The sequence below is a fragment of the Suricata suricatta genome, chromosome 14 (genome assembly GCF_006229205.1).
Source record: "Suricata suricatta isolate VVHF042 chromosome 14, meerkat_22Aug2017_6uvM2_HiC, whole genome shotgun sequence".
Classification (NCBI taxonomy): domain Eukaryota; kingdom Metazoa; phylum Chordata; class Mammalia; order Carnivora; family Herpestidae; genus Suricata; species Suricata suricatta.
Window position 1 is genome coordinate 9,938,357 of NC_043713.1, and position 13,592 is coordinate 9,951,948.

Consider the following 13,592-nt stretch of genomic DNA (forward strand, 5'->3'; position numbering starts at 1 on the left):
GTTGATAATATTAGTCACTATATTTTAGGTAATAGATTCGCAGTACTCTCAAAATGCTCTAGACTTGTAAATCTCAACAGAAAAAAAGTATTTCTGTGGGTGTGTCTAGATTGAGTATATGTGTGTAGATGTGTGGCTATTTGCATTTTTATGTACTTGATGAATAATCTTCCTAGGATAGTTCTTCAAAATTCGCTTATTTCAAGATTAGTTTAGGAACGATATGTACCTAATTAATAATGGTAGGCATCCTGAACATTTAAAATAGGTTTGATAGTTGATTACAAATTCAGTACCCAGAAAAAAAAAAGAATGCCACACTTGTAATTTTGTTTTCCTTTAGTTCTGTCAGTTCCTACCAAAAACATGTTTTCTACATTGTAAAAACTGCTTATAATCTCCTGACAGAGTTCTATATTAGTAAGCATTAATATTTTGCTTAGTTCTCATTATTTTAATAAGATTCATTCAGCTAATGTAGTTTTATTATTGGATTTGTGTGTGTGTGTGTGTGTGGTTAGGTATTTATTTGAAAATGTATTATGGGAAATTGATTTCAGTTTCAATAGAGAAGTGCCCAATAGATATGCATACAGTGAAAAAAAAAAAGTTTTGTCTTCAAAATGGATCTTTTAATTTGTCTTTGATTTCTCATTTGTAATCCATTATATTTATAACCCTACACCTCTTCAGTGATTCTGAGTCACAATCTGAATTTTGCCTGAAATCTGGTTCAAACAAATGTTTCACATTGAAACATATTTCACAACTGTAGAACTCAGTTAAACATATTTAACCACTAATTTTTATGACAATGCACATTGACCATTAAATAGATCTTAGATAAAATCGGGTTGATTTTACCTTAATCAGCAATTTTATAAAGTCAAGAATTAAATAACATTGGATTTTACATAACAAGTATTAATAAGGAATAAGAACAAGTAAAATAAATTATTAAGGAGAGAGAGACAGACAGACAGAGACCATGAGATAGAGTTCTTTTACATTCCAAAGAAGGAGTCTGAATCTCAATAAAGGTGAGTAAAATGTAATGTAGCAAGAATTCTTCACAGACCTCTTAGCATTCATATTATGGCATCAGTGCTCTATGGTGCAGCTTTACAAGCCTGCAAAATAGTAACATTAATGGTCCGGCATCTTTAAAAATCATAAGTCTGCCAAACGATTCACTTGCATGCATATTGAATATTAATACCAGCACATAGTTATGTTTATTAACCTTTACGTTAATGGTCAGAAATGAAACATGCTGAGAACAATTGCATGACAGAAGGGAGAAATGTTTCTGACGACTGTTGGGTTTCATTTGACAGTTCATAAAAACCATCAAGTACATATTATGTTAGATTAGCTGAGATCTGGATTCCATATGACAAGTCATTATTATTAAAGGCAAATGGAGGGTATTTTCAAATACACCCTGGAGTGAGGTAGACTAAAATATGATGGTGCACTCTTGAATGTCAAGGACATTTTGTGCAGTGTGTAATGGAAAACTACATGTGATGTGCAGTTTGGGAACTATTTCATGTTCCTCTGAAGACCTCAAAGCATCACAGTGAATATTTTATTAGGATCTGTCACACTCTGCTATAGATTCAAGTGCATAACAAATATTCATAGACAATCATCATTTTGATGACAGAATGTGTCAGAGCTAATAGCATATGAGTAAGGATATAATGTCCTTACTCTTTTTCCTCTTCATTTTCTTTTGCTTAAAATTGATCAGTCCAATTGTACATAATCTATAAGTCACTCCCTCTTAGAACAGCAGAGTTATGAATGACTGAATGATTTTTCAATAATTGTTGAACTATGATTCTGACTAATTGTGCCTTCCTAAATGTAAGTTATACTCATTAAGAAGTGCACAGACCATTGGGAGTAGGGAGATTTTGTTTTAAGAATATTAAACTTTTAAAGTATTCATATATTGGTAACCTCAGAAGTGAGCACTTTGTTAACGATACAGAAAATCTAAAATTTGTCTACAAAACAGGTACAGTGTGAGAATTTTGTGTTTAATAAAAAAAAAAGAACTTGAAATCAGAAGACTCAAATTAGACTGTGTTCTCTACCTGCTATCTAATAGGTGACCAACCCTAAGAATAGGGCTTAACCTCTCTGAACCTGTTTTTTTAATTCATTTCAACCTATGTCACAAGTTTGTGCCTAGAGTTACATATAAATGAGAAATTTTGTAAACTATTCAAAGTCAAGAAAATGAACAGTTATTAATAGGTGCAATTTAAATAATAACAGCTGACCCTTAATTGCCTGGGGAATGGGGGAAAGGTTTTGAGGAAGAGATAGGAAGAATTACAAAGGAGCAAAAGTCAGTTTTTGTGCATTATACACATGATCATTAACATGATCATGATGGATTCATGTGTGTATGTGTATATATGCACACACATACTTGTGAACATAAATGTATACACATTTGAAATGTTTGAGTTTATATGTCAATTATATTACAATAAATCTGTTTTAATAGGTGCCTGCGTGGTTCAGTTGGTTAAGTGTCAGACTCGATTTCGGCTCAGGTTATGACTTCACAGGTCATAGGTTCATGCCCTGTATCAGGCTCTGTGCTGATAGTGTTAACCCCGCTTGGGATTCTCTCTCTCTTTCCATGTCCTCTCCCACTTGTGCATTTTCTCTCTCTCTCTCTCTCAAATATTTTTTTAAAAATTTAAAAAATACTAGGATTACTATCATTGCAAGAAAAAAATAATGTATTGGAGAAAAGAAGCTGGGCATGAAAAAGCACACAATATTTTTTTATTCCTGTATAGTCAAAAAAAAAACAGGCAAAAATTATAGTATTAGAAGTCAGGATAATGGATACTATTAAGAGAGAGGGGGAATGTAGTTATTAACAAAAAGAAACATAATGAGATATTGAAACTATTCCTTGAAACTATGTCCTTACCTGGATTGTAGTTCCATGATGAGTCATGTTTGTGATCACTTCTTGAGACATAGGTGATAATTTGTGCATATTTATTTATGTGTGTTATCTTTCAATTAAAATTCATAAGGAAGGGGTGATTTGTGAGCAAGGGTCATCTGAGTGGAATCCCTTGACCACCAGATGCCTACTTTGCCAACTAGGAACTCAATTATTACCTAGATAAGTAAAGTTCTCTATCTCCATAAGAATATCGCTAAGAGGTTCAGTCTTATGATTCTGCCAAGGCACTAACCAATAAGACTCTTGGTGTGCCCCCAAGAGCAATTTTTGGAAGAAAATAGGATGATGTTACTTGGTACGTGGATCACTTTGGGATTTCCACAGGAAAGGAATCAATATGATACGTATACATGGGTTTACTATAAGAAACTGGATCACAGTTATGGAAGGCTAAAAAGTCTCAGGATCTATAGTTAGCAACCTGAAGACTCAGGAGTGTCAATGTTCTAGTTCTGTTGGGAAATGTTGGAGTTCAAGAATGGTCAGGAAAGAATTCTTGGGATGTCTTTGGTGCAAAAAAAGTGGCTTTATTAGAGCACATGAAAACAAGATTTCCAGGACCTTAAGGGATCATTTACTACTCTAGTAAAATCTTAGTCTTGAGACTCTTCATATATATGTCAGTGAGTCATCTGCTTGGAGGATGATTGCTAACATACATCTTGGGGTGAAGGGTAGAGATAAAGAAGGTTCCCAATGTGACTTTTATATGTTAAAGAAGACTTACAAGATCTTGGAGGTCAGGCTAATGTCAAGCTAAGGTGTCTTTTGCCTCTAGCAAAGTATTAATTTTGAAGCAGTTGAATATTTAGAGGAAGGTCACTCTGTGTGGCTCAAGTACTTGTTAAGCTGTAAGTTATAAGGAAGTTTAATTTTATTACAGCATTTCTTTTGCCTTTGTTCTCCACATATGTTCCAGCTGATTTCAAAGGACTGATAACCAGGATAGGTGATGTTGTAAATTCCAGGCTCAAGTCTGAGTCTAAAGGAGAAGTCATGTGTCCCAGTTTTTACCTAAAAATAAGCAGTCAAGTTTCACATAATCCATAAGTTAACCTCCTGTTAGAAAATTAAAATCATAAAAAACAATTAAAGTCAGGAATTACTGGGTGATTTTCACCAAAACAGAGCAAATTTTCTCTTACTCTGGCTTTGTGTTGTAGTCAGGCCTTCCAAGAATTGGATTAGACTCATCCACATTGGACAGAGCAATCTACTTTCCTCAGTTCACCTATCCAAATGTTTATCTCAACCCAAAGCACCCCCACAAATATCCCTAGAAATAATGTTTAAACAAATATCTAGGCACTCACCATCTGGGCCAAGGTCTAGTCAAGTTGACATTAAAAAATTAACCATCACAATTAGGACAAAGGACAGAGGATTTGAGACACAGCATTGAGAAAGGCAAAGTCGTTCAGGGCTACAGAAGGTGGTGTGCAAAAAATGCCTACTCTCTCAATCAAAGGAGGGATGCAGTGACTCAGGAGCACAGTGAAGTGAGGCTTTAATTAACATTCTTGTGAGAGTGGGTGTCTAATAGACAGGCAAGCTGGGGGCAGTCACATTTATCTCCTAGCATGCAAGTCTCTCCCCTGGTTCCTTATTGGCTAAGTCCAATACAGCCTTACCTGGACATCACCTATGCCCACTTAAGGCAATAAGTAAACTGATTGGAACAAATGTACATTTCCTGAGGTGACGCAGAACCTTTCAGTCCCTCCTTTGTTCTTTGGAGCATGCTCATTGCAAAGCCTGCAAAAAAAGGCCCACCAAATGGAGAGGGGAAGAAGATCCAGGAAGTAAAGTGTCCAAAGGTTTGGGACTCCATTATGAGCTGGGGGAGGTTCATATATATTTCCAATAGGTTGTTAACCTACTGTTAACTAGACAGCACAGTTTTTATTTGGTATTTCTGAAAATGAATCACCTCCCTTCTCACACATAGAATGACCAAAACAGAATCCAACAATATATACTTTGTAGTCTTCAGTTGTGAATTCCAAAGATATTGAATCTTAATCGCTTCTTCAGAACCCTACCAATGTCACCACCAAGCCTCCCTGTCCATACTGCTTAAATATTACTGAATTCCTTTTGATTTTATGTTTACTATCAACACTCTAATTCAATTGGCCATCATCCATTAATTAGACCCGGTGAATGTGCCTTTGACCTAGTTTCCTGTGTGACTCTTGCTGCTGTAATCCATTTTCTAACTATCAGCCAGATTGATTTTTGTAACACATATATTGAATCGGTCAATTAAAGTAATTAGTGCATGTCCTCCATTGTGCTAAGAACAAAATCCCATAGTCCTATAATGACCTAAAAGGCCCTGAATGACTGAATGAACTGGTTGGTCCTTACCTTTCTCCCAGACCCTACATTACACTTGATAACTTTATTACAATATGGGTCTTCTCTCTGGGAAATTCAGCAAATCAAACCCTGCCTCAGAGTAGTCACATAAAGTGTACTTTTTCTATAGAATGTTCCTGCCTCATTGTACCCCAAGTGAACTGCTTCTCGTCATTAAGGGCTCAGCTTAAATGCTACCTTTTCAGAGAGACGATCTGTGTCAACCTTTTCTCAAGAAAACTTTCAGTTTACAGTTTCAATTGTTCTTTATGAGTTAGACACTGCTCATAAAAAGTAATTTTTTCTAATTTACACTTGCTCCCTTTGCCAGGTCATGCAAATTCATTTGGACAGGCAGAAGTAGGTAGAAAAAGTAAGAGGCGATCTATGTTACAATATTATCTATCTTTGTACTAAGTTTTCACTAACTCTAGTAGCAAGTATAATAAAACACTGTTACTAGGAATATTTTGATATGACAGCATGGTCATGAATAAAATGTTGATTTTACAATTTTTTATGCATAAGATTTGAAATTTTCATAAATATTTTACCATTCACCAAAGTGTATTTAATGACATCATTTTTATTTCATAACTGAAGTTATGGCCTAACTTTGATATATATCATTCTAGCAATTTCACTGATGAAAGAAAATCCAAGTGGGGAAAAATAGCTGAAAATGCGAGCAAATATCTACTCTGAATCTGTAATTATTTTCAATGTATCTAATGGAGCCGTACATTGAAAGTGCCTCTCTGGCACTGCTTTTTCCACAAGTAGGTAGAAATGAGCAGAGATGAATATCCACTGAGACATGAAACCTCCTCTGGATGCGTGGCAAACTCAGGAGTTAATTCTCTATACAAAGCTAGGCACACATCTGGGGCTGACTGGTAGAAATTGTGAATTACAAACAAGCAGGTTGTTTATTTAAAAGATATATACAGACAGAAATAATGCATTGGAATAATTGTTTTAGTGGGTCTGACATTTAATATGAAAGAGAAAAATGACTCTTTAGAAGAGGAAAGTTAGAGTGAAGCATTATATAGAGAGAGACAGCCATAACTACTAGTAGAGTAAAATTCATTCTGATGCTGATTATACGTTTACACAGTAGAAGGTACTTGAGTGATAAAAATCAGTTACCCTTAATCTTGTGTTTCAGCTATCATCAAGGTATATCCATAGGAAAGGATAAAGAGTGTATTCCAGCTTATAATGACAAAGTATAAATGAATAACTCTAAATGATGGGGAAAGTTTAGAGCTAGACCACATAATAGAAATAGGAATTCTCCAAGAAGTAAATTAAATCTCTGAAGAGTCAGAAGATATGTTGCTTTGTTTCCTGTATCAGAGGGAGAAAATTCATTGGTTTGGTTATTAAAAAAAAAAAAAAGTTCAGTCAATTAGAGCATAACAGAGTTTTATAATATTTCTCACTGTGGTACTGAAGCAATTTGGGTTTTTGATTTCACAATGCCCATGTATTTTTATATACTGCTATTACAAGTAATCTATTTTGTATCATTCTACATAAATAATAAGTTGTAACTTTAAATTCATTGTTTCCCCTCCTTGAGTTACAAGTTCTTTTAATTTGTTTATGAAAATTGATGGATCAAAATGGAATTTTGATGGTAAAGCCTCAGGTCATAAAATGCCTCATTTACATATCACATAGAATAGGCACTTTCAATTTTTGCATTATTCTACAATGTAACTGAGTATAATAACATTATTCGTTGCTGCAATGGAAGCACAGCACATTAGCATGATTGTGGATTGATTAGATTTCATTCTACATTGATGAGGCGAAGGAGACAGCGAAGGGACTGTGCTGACTCTGAATTTATGAAATGGCAAGTAAAACACCGCTAACCAAGCAGCAGTTAAAATTCTTTCCAATATCCTGAGAATCCATTCTAAACTCTACATCATAAATACCGTAGGACAGGGAGCTCTGAGTAAAATAAAATAATGAAATTTGTGTATCTCAACTGCAGTGATTTTGGGGTTGGGGAGGGTTGGGTAATACCTCAAAGATAACGATGTTGCCACACCTCAAGGGAAACCAAATATGTCAACTTTATCATGAGGTATCAGAAGCCTGGCCAGGAGCGATTTAGAAATCAAAACAGCAGGATTGGTATATTGGTGATGTATGAACAAATCTGTCTGAATACAAGGCGACTCTAGTTTACATTTACACAATTCAGGAGTAAATTTTTGAATACTGATGTATGGCAGACACTGTGTTAGGCTCTGAGGATATGGTAGTGAGCGAGACTTTTTTTTCTGAAATATGAAATATTTTTTCGTTGTGCAATGTGAGTTTATTTGTCAGCAAAAATTGATAATGTTGGAGCCTATTTTTCTATGCATTTTTCTCCTTTGGTTACAAGGTCATGGCAATATCTTGTTTCCCCTTCTCTCCTCTCTTTTATGTTACTGTCTCAATAAATATTTCCTACTAGGGGTGCCTGGGTGGCGCAGTCGGTTGAGCATCCGGCTTCGGCTCAAGTTATGATCTCACGGTACATGGGTTTGAGCCTCAGGTCAGGCTCTGTGCTGACAGCTACCTCAGTGCCTGGAGTCTGTCTTCAGATTCTGTGTATCTCCCTCTCTCTCTGACCCTCCCCTGCTTATGCTGTCTCTCTTTCTCTCTCAAAAATAAATAAAACAATTAAAAAAAAATAAAAAATAGTTCCTTCTAATTTTAGACTTTCCAAAAGTTTTGCCTCAGAATAGCTCCCAATAGTCATATGTATATAGTTATGAATCATAATCCGTTTCAGGCTCTGATTTACTTCTGATATCTTTACCCAGATGTATGACTTACTGTCATTCCGTAATTATATATATATATATATATATATATATATATATATACCGCCCCAGAAACCTGTCCTTTTCTATTCTTTAACTGGCTCCAATAACTTTCTTTCTAGTTGGCTTCAAATCTATGGCATCAGCTTTGTATCTTTCCTCCTCATTTATTATTTACTTATAATTAATTGCCATGTGCAGTAAATACCAACTAATTTCCATCCTCAAGGACTCTATTCTAATCAAGTTTTAAATATTCTCTGATACACAACCTAATAAAGTAATCACACTTCATTAGAGGCATTCTTTCTTCGCTTTTTCATCAGGTCACCTCTACTCTTATAAAACCCAAGCTACTCATGTTACTTCCCTGTACTTTTAAAATACATTTGGAAAAAAAAAAAAAAGACTTAGTGGTGCCTCACCCTCTCCTGAAATAAATGCTGTTTCCATTATAGCATTCCAGACCCTCTATTTTATAATTACCCAGTATTGGGGCACCTGGGTGGCTCAGTCGGTTGAGCATTCGACTTCAGCTCAGGTCAGGATCTCACAGTTTGTGGGTTCCAGCCCCACAACAAGCTCTGTGCTGACAGCTCAGAGCCTGGAGCCTGTCTTCAGATTCTGTGTCTTGCACTCTCCCTGCCCCTCCTCTGCTCACCCTCTGTCTCTCAAAAATAAATAAATGCAAAAAAAATTAAGTAGATGATAAAAATATGTATAACTACCCAGTGTTTTCCAACTCACATGATCAAGAACTGTGAGGAATCTGAAAATTTACCCTGATTTCAAACAGCAAGTTAGCCTTCCAGTTTCATGGACCCTGGAAGAAAATATATAACTCTTGGGTCAGAGACACAGAGAACTTCATTACACAGGGCACAGCAGGGGACAGGAGAGGTAGGTTCCTCTTGACTTCCAAGTGTGAGGGTGGTGCTGGATGGCTCAGCTGGACAGGTGCTTACATCAAAGCAGAGAAACTCTGAGTTCAGGGAACCTTGGAGTGTTTAAAGAGGAGACGCTAAGAAACCTCTCCAGAGTAGTGAAGTAGTGTAGTATCTTTCATATCCCAGCCAGAAAACTGATCTGGTCTCTGTCTGCAGGGGGAGACGACATCCTTATCTTGAAGGCTGGTATGTAAATATCTTCAAAGACCGTGTAGAACAAAAGAAGTTAAAAGACTTGAAAAGTTGCAAAGACCTGCTTAGTTAAAACTATCTCCCAACTTATATATTCCACTCCATTATCTCCCTCTCTGAACTCTGATTTTATATTATCAAGGAGGCTTGTTCAGACCCTGATGAAATGTGGTGATCAGTGAAGTGGTGAACTCCTGGTCTGATGAATGTAAATGTAGCAGCTGGGGTTTGTTTTGTGCCCACCTTGATTTTGGTCCTTTGATTTTCTATTTTCCTGAAAAACTTAAATAAAAAAGTGAAACAGCCTGCTGACAACCAATATATCATTCATATTTAAAATTGCATATAAGTGCACATACAGATGATCCTTTAGTTACAAGGCATGGCAGGAGTAGGGGAAAAGCAAAGCAAAACAGAAGCTTAGTGGTACCAGCAGCCCTGCCTTTATCCCCATCACAAACTGATGTGAGATCTTGTTTTGGAAAGAGAATCAAATAGACCCAGAAGAATTCCTGAAGAAGAGCAAAGATCTTTAGTCAAGTGGCAGTAGTCAGCTTGGAGAAATCTCTATGACAGGGAAAAAGACTGAATGTAAAATCCTCATTATGTCATTTTACTTCCTATTTCCAGGGACAGATCCCTATCAGCCCAATTGAATCAGAAGCCAGAGGATATGGGAGCCTCTGGATACAAATTGTATGAATCAGTCTACTGATCCATCAATGGTATTGTTGCTTTAGCTTTCCACGGCATCCATGTGCAAGATACTTTCCTGTTATATGTGGATGACTAGCTTATGCACTAAGGGGACGGTGAAGCATTGAGGGTTGGATTCTTTGCAATAGTAGACACATCAGCATCAACAAGACCTTTTTTTTTTTTTTAGTCCATTCATCATCATACATTGTCTTCATCTCTGCCACTATTGCCTTTTTGTTAAGTAGACCCATTGGGTAAGTGTCTTGGTTATTCAGCAGTTTCTGACTTAAATTTGCAGAGAGTAACTTTTTCCCTGATTGTCACAGGCATATACTCTTGTAGATGCCCTGTAGGTATTTATGCAAAACATAGATATTCTCTCATTTTACATTGTTCCAAGGAGTCTGTCCAATGTATCTAACCCACACCTCCCAGTAACCACTTTCTTCCAGTCCCTGACTCCTTACCATTCATTAATCAATCTGTCCTTATTAGTGACTTAAACTGTTATTCTATATAAAGGGCACAACCAAAATTCTATTCACTAGGAGAATATGTTTTTCAAGGCTGCTCTTTATTAAAGTAAAATTAGTACTTTCCACTACAGGCCCTTACCAAGACATCATGCAGATCCTGCTGGGATGCAGTTTGATGTTTTTTCCCTCTTGTTATAAGAACTCAAAGTAAAGTTAAAGGCGTAGATGAAAAAAATATTTGTTGAAGTAGTAAGAGAAAGTGTTATCCATCATGAAATTTGTGGACACTTTATGGATGTACCCAACCTTTTCCATTTATATAACATGTCTGTTTTATAGTAAAATGCTGACACCACACATGTCCAAATATATGGTTCCTTGGGTTTGATGGTTTCCATGTTAATACGTTAATACACTTTAGATCACATAGTCATTTTTTGTCCCATAATCAAATGTTTGGTCTGCACCGGCAGCTGGCCAGGAATTCCTTTTTTTTTTTTTCTTATAGCTTATTGTCAAGTTGGTTTCCATATAAAACCCAGTGATCATCCCGACATTGCTCTCCTTCATGCCCATCACCCTTTTCTCCCTCTCCCCCACCCCCCATCAACCCTCAGTTTGTTCTCAGTATTTAAGCATCTCTTATGGTTTGCCTCCCTCCCTCTCCTTAATTATTTTCCATTCCCTTCCCCCATGGTCCTCTGTTAACTTTCTCCTGTTCTACATATGCATGAAAACATATGGTACCTGTCCTTTTCTGCCTGACTTATTTCACTTAGTATAACACCCTCGAGTTCCATCCATACTGCTACAAATCGCCAGGTTTCATTCTTTTTCATTGCCGTGTAGTATTCCATTGTATATATAAACCATATCTTCTTGATGTAGCATTCCACTGTATATATCAACCACATCTTCTTGAGCCGTTAGTAAGTTGATGGACATTTAGGCTGTTTCAGTGATTTGGCTATTGTAGAAAGTGCCCCTATGAAGATTGGGGTACATGTGCCCCTATGCATCAGCATACCTATATCCCTTGGGTAAATTCCAATCAGTGCTTTTGCTGGGTCATAGGGAAGTTCTATTGTTAATTTTTTGTGAAACCTCCACACTGTTTTCCAGAGTGGCTGCACCAGTTTACATCCCCACCAACAATGTAGGAGGGTGACTGTTTCTCCACATCCTCGCCAGCATCTATAGTCTTCTGAGAATTCCTTTAAAATTGAATATTAACCAATAAAAGAGAGAATAGACTTCCTAAGAAACCTGGGAAGTATTTTGTGATTCTCCTCTTAGGACTGCTTGCCTGGACTTTATTATGCCTTTCTATCTGCCTCTCACATTGTTGGAAATGCTGGGTCATAAGTTCCAAGTGATAGGGAAGGTCATACCAGTCTAGACCTTCTGTGGAGTCCACTCATGCTTTAGTTCTCATTTACAACTGGCAACCTTGCAGGTTATTGTGAAAGTAGCTTTTAGAAGCAAGTTCAAATGTGATATATGTTGCCTTTCAAATTCAAAGAGATCCATTAAGAATTGTGTCCTTCATTGTGGTAGATGGACAACAGTAGCTCAGTTCTCATTTTACAAGGCTATCCAATACTCATATCACTAGACTCCCTAGAAGTTTCACTGCATTTCTCTTCCATCTTTGGTCAAACATATGAGTCAATAAGGGCTCTAATGTGCTTGCTACTCTGCTGACCAAATACAAATAGCATAATGTTATTAATATAATGGACCAGTAAAATTTTGTATTTTATTTTATTTTTTCCAATGAAATTTTTTGTGAAATATCAGAATGACTAAAACTTCTATGAAATATATTATTATGGGGCACCTGGGTGGCTAGTCAGTTAAGCATCTGACTTCTGCTCAGATCATGATCTCATGGTTTGTGAGTTTGAGCCCCCATTGGGCTCTGCACTGACAGATCAGAGCTTGCTTGGGATTCTCTCTCTCTCTCCCCTCCCCCATTTCTTTCTTCTCTTCCTCCATTCTCTCTCTCTCTCTCTCTCTCTGTCTGTCTCTGTCTCTCTCTCAAATAAACAAACTTTTAAAAAAATGAAATATATTATGATGGTGAGCAGGAAGTGTGACCTAGTACTAAGTAATATATTAAAAGTAACGCAAAACTTGAGAGACTATTGAATGCTGAGAATGAACTGAGGGTTGAGGGGGAAGGGGGAGGGGGGAAAAGAGGTGGTGGTGATGGTGGAGGGCACTTAAGGGGAAGAGCACTGGGTGTTTTATGGAAAACAATTTGACAATTATTATGGGAAAAAAAAGAAATTACAAAAGTATACTCTTGTTCCTGTCATGAAAATAAAAAGGTTTGGGATCTTATTGTTTGGGAGGGAAAAGAAAATACTTGCCAGGGCAAAGGCTTTATACCAGCTATTATTATAAGCTGTGGTGATTTGCTCTGGTAAAAATACTGCATCTGAACCAAAGTTGGGATTGACAGTACCACTTAATTAAGTATTCAGCGATTTGTCTTTTTTCACAATCCATCTCAATTTTCAGAGCCAGATAGAGAAGTTAAATAGAAGAGATGGCAGGAGTCACTAGTTTTGGATGTTGTAGGTCTCTACAGGTTTTACTACTCTACCATTAATCTGGGGGTTCAAAATTGTTTTTTGTTTACTATTTGTCAGGAGTAGCCAATTCCCAGGACTCCCACTTAGTCCTTCCCACATTGATAGAGCTCATTTTGAAATCAAGAAAATGGTTCTGTCAACTATAAAATAGATCTATTTCCACTCTATACTCTCTGAAATTAGTATGGCTACCCCAGCTTTCTTTTGGCTTCCAGTTGCCTGATAGATATTTCTCCATCCCTTTACTTTCAGCCTGTAGGTGTCTTCCGGTCGGAAATGCGTCTCCTGTAGACAGCAAATAGATGGGTTTTGTTTTTTGATCCATTCTGCTACCCTGTGTCGTTTGGTTGGAGCATTCAGTCCATTTACATTCCATGTTATTATCGAAAAATGTGGGTTTAGAGTCATTGTGTTCTCCCTAGGATTCATGCTTATAGTGGTGTCTTTGGCACCTTGCATTCTTTGCGATCTTTCCCTCA